The sequence below is a fragment of the Haliotis asinina genome, chromosome 11 (assembly GCF_037392515.1).
Source record: "Haliotis asinina isolate JCU_RB_2024 chromosome 11, JCU_Hal_asi_v2, whole genome shotgun sequence".
NCBI classification, from domain to species: domain Eukaryota; kingdom Metazoa; phylum Mollusca; class Gastropoda; order Lepetellida; family Haliotidae; genus Haliotis; species Haliotis asinina.
The window spans coordinates 8142276-8156837 of record NC_090290.1 but is presented as its reverse complement, the minus strand read 5'-3'; the positions used below and the strand labels follow the sequence as shown (position 1 = coordinate 8156837).

Here is a 14562-nt window from a genome sequence, read left to right as displayed (position 1 = left end):
CTTTTCAATGTCGAAAGGCATATCTTCTTTGCAGAATGATACCATTTATGATATGTCAGGTGGATCATTCTTTGTGTGAGGTAGAGACAGATAACCTATCTTCAAAGAGTAGTAACTCTTCAGGACGTCTTGATAACTCAGATAGTTTGTCATGTGGTGAACACATTCTTTCCAGAGAGCAACTTATTAGTGCACAGGGTGCGGATGTTGAAGTGCAGAAGTTGGCCAGTAAGGCTGTTTCTTTTGAGGAGGTTAGCAAGGTTCCAGTTTGTTATTACTGCAAGGATAGTGTTCTGATGAGGAAATATAGGTTGTCGGAAGTTCCTGCGGAGGTTGAGTGGAAATTGTACTATCAAATTGTGGTACCGAAATTATTTAAAAAACATGTGCTTTCATTAGCACATGAAAGTCCCATGGCAGGTCATTTGGGTGTAAACAAGACTTGTGAGAAAATTTTGGCACGTTTCTTTTGGCCCAGTCTGAGACAAGATGTGGCTGAATTTTGTAAGACCTGTCATGCCTGACAAATTGTTGGAAAACCAAATCCGAAAATTCCTTCCACTCCCTTGAATTCTATACTGGTTTTTGAGGAACCTTTCCATTGAGTTATTATTGTGTTGGTCCACTACCTAAGACTAAGTCTGGTAATCAGTATTTACTCACAATCATGTGTGCTTCTACCAGATTTCAATTACCAAATGCAATTCTGTTTCGTAGGATTGTTGCTCCTGTGATTGTCAAGGCTTTGATCAAGTTGTTCACCTTAGTTGGTTTGCCAGATGCTGTTCAGTCTGATCAGGACTCAAATTTTATGTTTGAGTGTTTCAACAAGCTATGTGGTTAGGTATTAAGCAAGTTAAGTCTAGTGCTTATCATCCATCACAGGGAGCTTGAGAAAGGTTTCATCAAACTTTGAAGAATATGATGAAAACTTATTGTTTTGAGACAGAGAAAGATTGCGATGAGGGTGTGCATTTGTTGTTGTTTGCTGTCAGTTAATCAGTTTAGGGTTTAACCCCTTTGAGCTTGTGTTTAGTCACAGTGTGCGTGGGCCGCTGAAACACTTAAAAGACATCCTGGGACATAGCTTCGTGCGGCGACTTGTTCAAGTCTGTTCCCATCCACATGGCACCCTCACTATCGTACATGGGATTGGAGGGGCGACTGTCGCTCTGATTAAAGCAGAGTTGGATGCCCTTGATGCAGCTTTTCAGGGCACTGTTTTCTTTCAAGTGGGAGACAAGGACGTGTCGACCTCAACTGAACCTCGGAACGCTGTTGAGGACTTGCTGGATCTTCTGGACTACCTTCGGCAGAAACGGCCAGGCTCCAGGGCAGTGATAGGGATGAAACCAAGGATCATGACGGCCTCTGCCTACAAGCGGAAGGTGGAGGAGGCGAACCGGTGCTTAAAGAAGATGTTGCGACACTGTGTGTATGCCACCCTATGGGACCTGTACTGCTAGCGAAGGATGGCATTCACTTGACATCAAAAGTTAATGGGCAGTTCTGGCTTTCAGTCCGTAAGTGTAGGTGTGGGTATGTTTAAACACTCACTCACTCACTCACTCACTCACTCACTCGTGATATCAAATCTGAGCTGTTTTGGATGCCGCCGCACGCACGGGCCTTAGCTTTGGGTGGGAAAACATGACGACAGCCACATGTGTCACATATGACGCTAAAGCCAAGACAGAGGGCTTACGACCCATGACAAAATCAAAACCCTGGGGTCGATGTTCGAAACATGACAAGAACCTACAGCGTGAAAAACCGCCGTAAAAAAAGATAAATCGGGCTTAAGAGCTCCCCGACGTCGAACCCAGAAAAGACTAGTCACTTCCCACGTCAGCAGATAGCTCTGGGCACCAGCTTTACGTAGATGTGCAACATGTGAATAGGATATGAGTATTCAACGTCCGAGTGACGTTTAAAAGATGTTCACCGAGTAAGGCTTTTTTCTTGGTAAAATTACATGTCTATAACAGATTGCGAAATGTGCGTTGACCCCCAACCAGGTGTCCCATGTCGACCCCGTGATAACATCAGGTGCTTCATGCACGTGGGCACATTTTCATGTATGATATGCGTGCAGTATGCCTCTTTCTCCCGGGGGGAGACAATTAGTGAGCACAGGATGCATAGATCAAACCCTTGTGAGATCAAATCTGAGCCGTTTGGGCTCCCATCACACGCACGGGGCTTAGCTTTGGGTGGCTTTAAGGGTGGGAAAACATGACGGTAACCACACGTTTCGCACATGACGTGAAAGCCACGACATAGGGTTCCCGATCCAGAGTAAAATCAAAACCCTGCGGTCGATATACGAAACATGACAAGCACCCGCAGCGTAAATAGCTGCCCTAAATCGAGTTACATCGGGCATAAAAGCGTCCCGACGTCGAACCTGTTGACGACAGGTCATTTCTGATGACACCACCACAGCCCTGGAACCCAGCTTTACGTCGATGTGCAACATGTGAATGGGCCGTGCATGGTCAATGCGGCCGTTAAGTAACGGCACCCAACGCGTCTTGTCCCGTGATATAAGCCTAGTGAGATAACTCTACCAGCCGGACGAACACGATGGGGACACGGGGAAATGAGCAACCGATCCATTTGGACAATTAAAACTTACAACATGGATAATGTGTACAAAAGGCCGAGGAGCCGAACTTGTACTACTTGAAAGACAGACCAGGGATTATTGATCGTGCCATACGACACAATGTTGCCACCCTCGCGAAGTAAGTGAAAAAATCAATGTGTCACGTGATCAGGTCGTGGCGGATAGACCCGGAAAACTGAGATTATTGCTCTCGGTTCTGAGTAGCTCAATTGTTGGAGGTATGGGCTTATTGTGTACAGTTGCGCAGCTGTGCATTGTGAGTTTATATCCCGCCGGTGCTTCAGCAGGATTCCTTGTACAATTTCGTGAGCAAGGGATCACGGTGCTATCGGCTAGGTCTCTGAAACGGACCTAGCTGAGTTGGGCCACTTTCACCCATTCACTGCGGAAAAGGAAGACAAAAAAATGCTCCCTTGGAAGACTGTAGCTTTTATATTAAAATGTGCCGTAAATGGGCGGGGTGGGAGATAAATTGTGTTTCAACCTACACTGTCACTGGCACCAAAGCCTAAATATGACTGTAATACATATATGTATATTAATTAGACTGAAAATAATAAATCCAATGAAATATATACCTGTGCATGTAAATGCAGAATGACAAAAGAGAGTTACAATGTATGGTACTGTTCGAGAAGTATTGAAGGAAGGTTATATTCAGTTATCCCACACTCTGTATGATCCGACATTTTGTTCTGGTCCGAATGAGTGACGGTTTCTGCACAGCCCACTGTATATGCTTTAGTGCACATTGCAACATTCATGGTAATGTCCCACATCAATATACAAGCATGTGTTCCTCCAATCAATGACAATATAGATGGATTGCTTGCTCAGAGCAGGACATATCCAAACCTACTTGTTACACGACAATTCACTCATCAGAAAGCCCAGCGACATAACTCACCAGGACGTAGTGTGGAATAGTTGTGACCTGTGTGTGTAGTTTTGACCAGTGAACACAGAGCCTTTGACACTGTCTGAAATACAGGTAAGTTAGTCATTGTTAATTGTATCATCTAGTAGCAGGTGATAACGGAGACACTAAATGGACCTCTTCAATTAGAACGTTGTTACTTTTATGTGGTTTTGTATATACATGGATGCATCAAACATCAGTCCTTCTTCGTGTTTACATAAGAACGGCATTGAATAACTCGTCACAAAGATATATTGAATGAGTTCCACACTGTACTCAGCTGAACATTATCCTGTATCTATTACACCCATTCCATAATATTTTCAACTTTCAACAGAATAATGGCTTCATAACATTTACATAGCTGAAAAGCACAAAATTATATCGGGAAAATTTAAGAACTAAATCTTGCAAGAATATCACAAATTTTGTTTAGCCGATTCACACTAAAAATATACAATAAATCAATGTGAAAATATACAATCGTTCATTTTTATAACATATCCAAGCTTTCTTTTCATGCTCTTTTTCTTTCTCTTTTTCAAATGTATGTTGCAGTTTTATATTCCATTTGAATAATGCATCAATAATCACAAATGATTTCTGGTCTCTCTTATACTACAACAGCTACGGATCGTTTTGACACAGTTGGTTCTCATATATTTATTGGCGTTTAGAGGAAATTGATTTCATTGTTGAATTTTGTGTTGTAATGTGTTCTGTAAAAAAATATTTTAATGATTGGTAGCTTACATTAGTAACTACAATTGTTAGTGGCTGTACCCTGAAAGGGGGGTGAAACAGTGTAAGACTATTATCCACCAGACAGGGTACGTAAGTCCCAAAACTTTCAAGTCTGTGTAAACTCACCAGGCTTTTTCAATGTAGCATTCTTGTTGTTTAAATTTTGGCTAACACTTCTTCCAGTTGCTAGCAGGGGAAGGGATGGTGTAAATCCAACTAGGGTTCATGCAGGTAGCATGGTCCTATGCAAGTTTTACTCTACTTTGTCGACAGATTTGTATATTATACAGATATTGCATTTCAGTGTTAAAAATGTTCCCGTCACGATATGGCTTAAACATTGTAGATGTGACGTTAAATATTAAATCTCTCACTCACTCACTCTTATACGTAACATACCTCATCACGGGATCAAAAGATCCACCATTGAAATAAATGTAGATACTGTTGGAAACACATGGCATATGACTTGCGTACTTTTACAAACAAGCAAACCCATGTTTGACTTTGAATGCAGTCAAGATGAGTTATCTACTTGTGTTGAAGGATATCGGCATGAAGATGATTGCTCACATCAATCTTGGTGTGGAAGTCAGAAGCACAAACCCAACTTCGGCATTGCCCAGACTGTCTCTGATGTGTGTAAACATGGACCTTTCACATCTGAGGTCACATGCAATTGTTGCGGTTCTGGTTACCAGTCTCACAGTTATTCATTATTGAATGGACAACAAGGTACCCTAAACAGTAGGTATGACTCCCAGTTGCTCATTGTTTTTCAAACGGTCGTGGATCCACACCACTGTTTGGCTCGAAAGTGGCTCCTATGTGAACATAGGCTCGATTTCATTCTTCCCTGACAGAAATGCCAGCAAGAATAATGACCATTCTAAACATTCATACAGGATATCAAAGGTTCTCCGACACCCAATTCAATAAGTATGCTGTATTGGAAGACATGGATGTGTCGCCACATCCCCGTGGGCGCAATAGAAGCCAGTCGCAGCGGTCAGGGCAAAGTAGATCACCCGTACGCCCGCCCCAGATAACGTGACCATTTAGCATCCACTTATACAGTGGAATTGCAGAGGTCTAAGGTCCAGTGTCAGTGAATTACATTTATTAGCAAAAGACTTTCGACCTTCAGCATTCTACTTCCAGGAGACATATATCAAGCCAACAGATAAGCTTGAATTTCGTCAAATTCAATTCTTATCATTCTTTTTCACCTACGGCGGGTAAAGCTTTTGGTGGGTGTTCTAGTTTGGTAAGGCAGGATTACGTCCACAGTCCTGTTCCTCTTATTGTCAATCTACAGGCTGTTGCAATTCGACACACATTGCAAATTACTTTTGCTTTGTGCTCATTGTATATTCCACCCTCACCAGCTCCTCAGCGATCCGAACTACAGTCATTATATGATAAGCTCACGAAACCATGTCTAATCATGGGTGATCTAAATGGTCAAAACCCTTTATGGGCAGGTACCAACACTAGTTCAAAGAGAACAGTCATTGAAGATTCTATCACTGATAACAGTCTATGTATTTTTAACGATGGCTATTCTGCCCTGGATCTCTCACTGTCAGATTCCAGTATGTTAAGTGAATTTTCCTGGTCAATCCACGATGACCTCTGTGGAAGTGACCATTTTCCTTCCATTCTTATGCCAACCATCCCCGCTGACGATCCACCTTCAACGAGGTGGAACTTTTCAAAGGCCGGCTGGCCTGCTTATAAATCAATGTGTGAAGAAATATTGCAGCCGAATCTTTTCATGAATGTTCCCGATCCCATTCAGCTGTTTACAGACAAACTTAATGCCATTGCTGAAGACACTTTTCCAAAGTCCTCTGCAGTTTCGCATATCCGTAAACCACGGTAGACTGTAAGAAAGTTAGTAAGGCTAGGAAAAAGGCAGAGGAGTATTTTCGTAAACAACCTACAATGCATAATCTCAATACCATTAAAATGGCAAATGCCAAGGCACGGCGAACTTTCAAACAGAACAAATATGTGGAATATGATACAACAAATCAAGGGCAAAGGTGCAAAATCTGCGGTTCATCATTTGAAAGACGGAGATCAATTACTTACTGACAAAACTGACATTGCAAATAAAATAGGAGAAACTCTGGCTAAACATTCTTCGTCATCGATTTACGTACCTCACTTCCCCAAAAATATCAAATGCAACAAGAGCAAAAGACTATTATTTTTTCTTCCGATAATGGTGAACACTATAACGAAATATTTTCAATTCATGAGCTCCACACTGCACTTGCCCAAGCACACGATACTGCAACAGGTGTAGATAACATCCACTATCAACTCTTGAAACATCTGCCTGACTCGAGTCTGGAAACTTTCTGGATCTTTCCATATTTGATGGCATATGGACTTCTGGGGACTTCCCATCTTCTTGGCTTGATGCGGTCGGGGTACCAATGCCTAAGCTTGGTCGAAATCATTACGATCCTTGTAATTATAGACCTATATCTTTAACAGCTGTATCTGTAAAACTATGGAACGTATGGTAAATAATAGGTTAGTATAGTACTTGGAAACTAATAATTTAATCAGTAACATTCAATGTGGTTTCCTTAAACACAGAAGTACTATTGACCATTTATTCCGTTTATATTCATTTGTAGGAGATGGCATTGTTGATAAACAACATACTGTGTCAATATTTTTTTATTTAGAAAAAGCATACGATACCACATGGAAGCATGGTATTTTAAGAGATTTACATGATTTTGGCCTGTTTGCCACATTTTATATCTCAGTTTTTAAAAGACAGACAATTTCAGGTCCGTGTGGGCCCTACCCTGTGTGACCATTCAAGATCAAGGTGTACCACAAGGTAGTATCTTGTCCGTTACCTTGTTCAGCATTAAGATTAACAGTTTGTCAAAAGTTTTAAATGTGCCAATTGATGGGTCATTATTTGGCATTGATTTCAACATATCCCGTCGAGGCAAAAATATGCGTACAATTGAACTAAATCCAAAATTGGTGTCTCGCGAATGGTTTCAAATTCTCAAAATCTAAGACAAATTGTATTCATCTTTGTCGGAGATATAAGCCAAATAAAGACCCTGAATTATTTCATGATGGAACTCCCATTAAGGTTGTTGAACAAGCAAAATGTTTGGGTCTTGTTTTTGACCATCATTTGACATATTTACTGCATATAAATCAGCTGAAGACTAAATGCTTGAAGGCATAGACCTGTTGAAAGTCGTGTCTAATTCAAAATGGGGAGGGGACGAAAAAAACCTCCTCCACTTGCACAGGGCACTTCTTCGCTCAAAATTAGATTATGGTTCAATTGTATATGGTGGGGCATGTAAAAGTAATTTACAAAAATTAGATACAATTCACCATCAAGGTTTAAGATTGTGTCTAGGCGATTTCAGAACATCACCTATTGATAGCCTTTATGTAGAAGCGGATGAACTGCCTATGCATCAGCGACGCTTTAAATTATCTCTTCAGTATATCACTACGTTATGTTCAAATCCGTCAAATCCCGCTTATAGTATGAAGAACTGTTTACTCAAAACCCAAAACAATGTTTCTGTAGATAGATATAATTTAATGATTGGTAGTTTAGATTAGTAACTTGGATTGTTAGTGGCTGTACCCTCAAAGGGGGTTGAAGCATTGTAAAATTATTGTCCTCCTCAAAGGGTACGTAAGTCCAAAAACATTTGCTGTAATTTTAAGCCTACCAGGTTTTTAATTGTAGTATTCGTGTTATTTTAATTTTGACTAGCATTTCATACACTCTCCAGCGGCTGAAGGAATGATGTAAATCCAACTAAGGTCCATGCAGGTAGCAAAGGTACTGTAAGTCCCCATGGTCCCTAGTATGGTGATCTACTTCCAGTCGTTGGAGATCTACAGTCTGTTTTTAAATTGTTTTGTCCAGATAGTGATATTAGTTTTAACTTTCCACACTAGTTTTAAACTGTAACTGTGATATTTTAGTTGTTTTACTGTCCTTTGGCGACAGGTTTATTTATGTAATACATATCTTCCATTTCAGTATTAAATGTTCTCGTCACGATATGGCTGAAATATTGCCGATGTGACGTTAAATTTTAACTAAAAAGAGCGAAAAAGAAAGGAGACGCTCTCTCTCTGGTGACTGGGATGACAATGACATGGAACTGTTTAGGGGTCCATATATTGTTTAAATGACATAAAAAAGTTAAGATCACTCATCTTATCCGATTATGCCACCACCGTACATGGTAGATTATCTAGAAGCACCTAGACCCTACTAGATTCTACTCACCACCAAGGTCTAAGACTCTGTCTTGGATCTTTTTCTTTAAATTATTCCTATTGACCAACAATGTGTCCAATTAGCTTTGCAGTATATTATTAAACTACCTTCGTGTATTTAATCCCCTCAACGAGGATCTGTACAAGAAAATGCCTTCCCTTGTTCCAGCTCTAGGGATAAGGATTAAATATGTCGTTTCTGCTGCCGGCATTGAGCTAGTAAAGATTTATCCTCCCCGTGTGCTTTCTTCTCCTCCTTGGCAGGTGTTTAGGCCACACGTCGACCTAACATTGACTACACTGAAAAAATCAGAAACTAATAAGGCCGGGCGGGACAACTTAGGAATGGCCAGCGTGTCCTAACTTGACACACAGAAGGAAGCAAGCTACAAAGACATATTTTATATCATTGGAAAGATCTCGAGGAGATGAACACGAAAAGTTTATGTGCCCACGTGTTAATAAGCTCACAAATTGGCTCTGAAAATGCATTTCTGCAGAAATTTCTGGCAGAAATTTTTATTTCTACAGAAATTTCTGGCAGAAATTTTTATTTCTACAGAAATTTCTGTAGAAATTTTTTTCCTGCAGAAATTTCTGGCAGAAATGTTTTAGTTCACTACCAGAATTATCTTAATTTAACAAAATTAGAGAGTATAAGTAATGATACTGCTGCGTGAGTGGTGGTTTCATGCTTAATCCAAGTGATAAGCACTTAGCGTGATCAACTGATCTGATATTTTGGTTTCGCTACCAGAATTATTTTAGTTAAAAAAGATTAAACACCATCGTTATATAATTTAATATAGACTTTCTTTAAATGATGTCGTTTTCCCTGTTTAACGCCTATTAGTACCAGACAATTTTACAGTGTGAATTTGACTTATCTTTTACAATTTAAAAGGCTTATGCATTATTCCCATCCGCTTCATTATAACACAGTTGTAACTTCTTAGTGGATTAACGTCGTGAAAGATTAATTTAAAAGTACTGGGGTGCATTTTCCAATCCTAATAAGCCTACATTGATTTTGTATGCGATATGGGTTGAAGGCGAATAGAGGCGAAACCGGACATATACTACATACATACAATAATAACAATGTAAGACATGTGAGCCATAATTTGAATTTATCAACATGCCCGAAAAGACCAGCGTACCAGATGAGATGATAAACAATACCTATGCGACAATGCAAGAGTGTTCAAAGTGACAATACCCGCGAACATGTAATTGCCTCGTTGAAACAATGATTTATGCCGAAGTGGCCACCGAGTTCTCACACCTGTTAATCCCATTCAAGAATGACTAATGTAGTACAATATCCCCTTTATATTTGTTATTCCTACATTTTTTTCACCAAGACCCTAGTGAGTGAATTATCGTCCCATCATGACAGAAGCTAGTGTGATAAGTTGATTGGCGTGTTTTCGTAACAAATTCCAGTGGTTGAAATGTTAAATTGCATAAATGTGTTTGTGATGATGACAGTTTATATCACTGTTCTAATGTACCGTCGGCATATTCTCAGTTACATGTTTTTCAAACAGGAATAGAAAGAATTATGTTAGTCACTCGTGGATTCGTACAAAATACAGCTTTAAACGGTTTGAAAATATTCCAATCATTATGATTCATTCATCCACTTCTAAGCATACGCAATAGAAGAAGTTGTTATCCATAACTATTATATACTGAAATGTTGGGTCTTGTACATACAGACATTGAAACTGACAATCTGAGTTTGCACCCAGTTCCGTCCGACCCAGTCATCCGGGAAAAATGGAGGTAGTTTGTTTGCAACCCACAGACGTAATAACATGTCATGTGTACAGGAATCGCACCCGCCTGTCTGTGTAATTACATAATGTGACAGAGACAGACCCCAGGTGCACGAGCCATAAATCATTGTAGTTTGTTTACGGTGTATAGCCTGACAGGTGTTAAGTTGGTCAATGATTGAAGTTGAGTATCGCATATTGTCATTAGCAGACAAGCAGAGTGACAGGTGACAATAAACAGACATTGCGCTTTGTCTTTGACATAGACTGCTTGTCACAATCAATATATTTTCTATGTTTCCATATACATGATTTAAAACATTTCAGCTTTCAGGCTGAACAGTGAAATTAGCATTTCTAATACTACACATTTTTTTTAAAACATGGGTCGCAAATATGCAGGTACTGTACCAGTGTATTGTTATTACTGCCGAACCAGGATGCTTGTAACCACAACAAACATCTCTTGTTCTCCCGCTTCGACCGCAAAGATAATCTTGCACACATCACTTGTGTTTATACGAGTTGGCTTACCGGTTCAAGCTAATCACTGCACATGTGCTATGGGTGGTGAAACCACTTTCCCCCCTGCGCCGGGGAAGCGTTTTTTAATCGCGTTGTTTTTCAACTTCATAACTTTAATTTGCATTTTTGATAATATGTTACCGAACCGAATCAGAATCTGCAAAGAACTGTTTTGTGTTGCATGTGACCTTGAACCGACAAGACGTACTGGTTATACTCTATAAAACGTCTATTGTCCATGCAGCAACAACTGGCATTGTTTCGGTGTATTGCACGAGTGGCCGCTCTCTGGCTGGCGCAATTATTAACCGCGGTGTCCACTCAAGGACAACCGAACCGGAACATAGAGACAACCTGATAAACCACCAATTAACAGGTGTGAATACTCGGTGGCCACTTCGGCATAAATCATTGTTTCAACGAGGCAATTACATTTTCGCGGGTATTGTCACTTTGAACGCTCATGCATTGTCGCAAAGGTATTGTTTATCATCTCATCTGGTACGCTGGTCTTTTCGGGCATGTTGATAAATTCAAATTATGGCTCACATGTCTTACATTGTTATTATTGTATGTATGTAGTATATGTCCGGTTTCGCCTCTATTCGCCTTCAACCCATATCGCATACAAAATCAATGTAGGCTTATTAGGATTGGAAAATGCACCCCAGTACTTTTAAATTAATCTTTCACGACGTTAATCCACTAAGAAGTTACAACTGTGTTATGATGAAACGGATGGGAATAATGCATAAGCCTTTTAAATTGTAAAAGCTATGATGAAATACGGTCAAATTCACACTGTAAAATTGTCTGGTACTAATAGGCGTTAAACAGGGAAAACGACATCATTTAAAGAAAGTCTATATTAAATTATATAACGATTAATCTTATTTAACTAAAATAATTCTGGTAGCGAAACCAAAATATCAGATCAGTTGATCACGCTAAGTGCTTATCACTTGGATTAAGCATGAAACCACCACTCACGCAGCAGTATCATTACTTATACTCTCTAATTTTGTTAAATTAAGATAATTCTGGTAGTGAACTAAAACATTTCTGCCGGAAAAAAATTTCTACAGAAATTTCTGTAGAAATAAAAATTTCTGCCAGAAATTTCTGTAGAAATAAAAATTTCTGCCAGAAATTTCTGTAGAAATAAAAATTTCTGCCAGAAATTTCTGCAGAAATGCATTTTCAGAGCCAATTTGTGAGCTTATTAACACGTGGACACATAAACTTTTCGTGTTCATCTCCTCGAGATCTTTCCAATGATATAAAATATGTCTTTGTAGCTTGCTCCCTTCTGTGTGTCAAGTTAGGACTCGCTGGCCATTCCTAAGTTGTCCCGCCCGGCCTGTAATGCATTACAATATAAACAAGAATATAATCAATTACGAAATAAATATAATGCATATAAATCCCTATTTAAGATGGATCGAAGGATGGTGGTGCAGCTGATCGTGCCATTGTCACTGGATCCAAAACAATATCTTTTTGATCGGCTGAAAACAGTTTTATTTGTACGCAAAACGTTCATACCCCATTAGCAGCCTTAAAATATATTAATAAACACCCAAAATATGAACAATATGTAATACACAATGTCTCTTTCTTACCTCCAGTCTCTTTAAATCTTTCCGCGAAATACTTTTAATAGAAATTAATGAAGCATAAAGTATTCTTTCTATAGCCCAATACGACATCGTCTGTTGTTAGTTACCCAACCATGCTGGTATTTCTGGCAACACCATGACCTTTCTTGCAGAGAGGACAGCACTCAACAAATCTGCGACTCCATCTCTTATTAAATACTCAGATTATAAAACGTTCTATGATACAATGCACAAGGAATGCGACACCCGAGTAGGTATCAGTAAATTACATGAGTAACAACCCTTTATTTGTTATACCTACTTGGGTTGTCAGTCCAAATTTGAAGAGGTTATCGTGCGACGGTGTCGTAATAGCCACACAAAATACACTCATGAATACGTAGGTGAAGATCCTCTGTTTTGTATCCCTTGTGATGAAACAATCACGACCAAGCATATCATTCTGGACTGTGGTGAATGTTCCATCACATGGGACACCTATTTCAAATCCCGAACTATGAAGGATATTTTGATAACGTCAGTTCTCATTTACGTAATTATAAAAGAATTACATTTGCTGAATGATATATATATTTTTTATTACTTGTAGTTTAGATTCGTAACTGAGATTTTCTGTGGCTGTACCCTCCAAGGGGTTTGAAGTATAGTAAAACTTGTCCTCCTGAGAGTCCGGTAAGTCCCCAGCCACTCAAAGGACATCTAAATCTACCAAATGTTTTAAATGTAACAATTTTTCATTTTAATTTGGGCTAAATTTGGGCTAAATCACAATCGCTTGATATACATGCAGGTAGTCTCTAGTATGGTGAGCTGACTTCAGTTGTTGGTGATTTATAGTCAGGTTTTATATTGTACTGTCCACATAGTGATAATAGTTTTAACTTTCGCTACTGGTTTTGGTTGTAATGATTGTGACATCCTGGTCTTACTGTCCTATGACAACAAGTTCATATGCTATGTACACATTTCATTTCCATGTCAAATATGTTCGCGTCACGATATTGCCGATGTTAACTCACTCACTGAAATGTCAACTCGCACTGTTTACCTCTTTACATAGTTAGCATTTCAGTGCTAAGTACAGTAGTATTATTAAGAGCCACACGGCTCCCTTTTCACTAATCTGATTCTTGAGCTGGTATGATTATAAGCCATGCGCCTTTAGACAGCTGACTGTAAAGGGCTAGTGCCCACTGGTTTGTTCACCATAATGCTGCAATCATTGGCTAGGGTACTATGAAACACTGGGCCTGAATGTGAAGTGTCAATTCCTGATGGCACACTGGACTGAGATAGATTTTCTTTACAATGGCTTTGTTTCCTTTAGCAGCTGAGTTAATATTGGTTGCTGTGTTCGGATATTTAATCCTCTAAATGCTGCCGTCGAACCCATTCGACAGGAGTGCAGGATAATGACATCTCCAAATAAAACTTGCAATAAATATTATACGAGTCGGATTTACGTGTCATATGAATTATGCTTGAAATGTACTAATTCTCAACTTTTTAAATATATAATGTTAAATATGTTTATATACCTTAAAACGAAACGCCCGAGAATTAAAAATGAGATCGCCGAATTTTTCGGCACGCAGTCGAAAATAACGGCCATTGTTGACTTCAAGCGCACCACGTCGTGTAGTACCCAGTCTAATATTTTTTGATAGTTTAATCAATATTTTTTGTTCCTTGAAGAAGAGAAAGCCCATAAGTTTCCCATTTTCTAAAAATTAGTAACTTTCGGTTCAAATAATTATAAACAAAACCAATCTCAATGTTAAATCATCGATTGGACGATCAGGAACGATCATGGCAACGGCGGTAAACAAACAGCTACACATGTATCGTGGTGCCGAAGAAAATGTGCCATCCTTTTGACGACTCATCCAACTATTTTATCTGGAATTAATTACACGGTGTGGGTAGGTAAATGTTATTGTCTCTGCACAGAAATTACCAGATTTAGCTATTTATCTTGCTTTTGTTTGATAAACCTTCCAACAATCACACTGTTGACAGCCGTAGGTGATCCGAAAGGGCGTGGCCAAA

At 39.3% G+C, this 14562-nt stretch overlaps 1 protein-coding gene across 1 annotated transcript in view; it reads left to right on the top strand.

The window, feature by feature from the left end:
- Window positions 1-3529: 3529 nt before the first annotated feature.
- Window positions 3530-14562, top strand: part of LOC137256020 (sodium- and chloride-dependent glycine transporter 1-like) — a 63299-nt gene continuing 52266 nt past the window's right edge. The window contains exon 1 of the mRNA XM_067793676.1: window positions 3530-3620. The gene's annotated coding sequence lies outside the window, so the exon portion shown is untranslated. The remainder of the gene's footprint in view (window positions 3621-14562) is intronic.